Here is a 1279-nt window from a genome sequence, read left to right on the forward strand (position 1 = left end):
TGCTGCTAATCTCAACCATTTCACTTCATAAATATGAACAGCATGACTTCAAAGTCTCTCCATCTCTCTCCTAGAAGCCGAGCGGGTTGCTTCTTTTTATGATTATCTTCAAGCTCGCCAAGGAAAATAATTAAGAGAAAGAATGGAGTGAACCAGAAAAAAGCGTTGGTAATTACAGGCAGCCTAAATGTAGAATAATCATGACAGTAATGACTACATGAACCAAAGCACAGAGCCAGTTGTTCTTCTATCTTCTCTGCATAAAGTGCTCATCCAGCATCACTAATGAATTGCCAGGTGTCCCCATTTTGTGTCTCCATTGTAGAAAAGATGCGATTCAGTTTTAAAATCAAAGGAGTCCAATTGTCTTTTCTATCCACTGTGAACTTTTTGGATTCTTGAATATATTTAGATAATTTGCTGGGCTGAAGTCTTCTCCAATACATTTCTGTACATTTTCTTGTGTTTGAAGGGATGCAGGGTCTGCTGAGCATGGCCTAGAAAAAGTGAAAAATGATGGCAACAATTCCTAAGTAACATTTTCTATTCCATTGTTTCAAATCACGAAAGCTTTTTTTACAGAATCAAACACACAGTAAAAGCGGAAATTACATTAACAGATGTAATGGTCCGTATTTTATATCTGTTTTGTACAAAATAGGTAACATGGTTAAAAGTATGAAATAAAATATGCAAGAACGACATCTTAATTCTAATAATATCAAAGTGTCTGTCATGAAATGAGGCCAATACTTCTACTACTAGTACTACAACTAATACTACTACTTTTAATAATATAATACTATCCCATTAGAAATAGCTTGGAGCAGCAAACCCCTGAAAATTGTAATTCCTGTGCAACTTTATAGGTGCCGGTATGTCACGCTGTGGTACAAAACTTCTCATTTACTTGAAAATTCCTGTAATTAATGTTTTTTTTTTCTTCTTTAAAACATCTTTTAAGTGCAGATTTCTTGAGTCTGGATGATAACATTTGAAGTCACAGTATCAACTTCAAAAACTGGTCAAAAACTTTAAGCTCTAAAAAATTTGAACAACTTCAGAGTCACTCAGTTAGGAGACTTTTTGAAGGTCTGACAAAATGCACTAAATTTATTTTTTTGCATATGTAATGTACTGGGGGCGGCCATGGTGCAGCGGTAGGGTGGTTGACCCAATATCGTTAGATTGCAGGTTTGACTCCCGCCTTGCACACCCATGAGTTGACGTGTCCTTGGGCAAGACACTGAACCCCACCTTGTCTCTGGTGGGAGGTTGG

This window comes from Oryzias latipes, chromosome 10 (assembly GCF_053564925.1).
Source record: "Oryzias latipes strain Hd-rR chromosome 10, Olatipes_Hd-rR_3.1".
Taxonomy (NCBI): Eukaryota; Metazoa; Chordata; class Actinopteri; order Beloniformes; family Adrianichthyidae; genus Oryzias; species Oryzias latipes.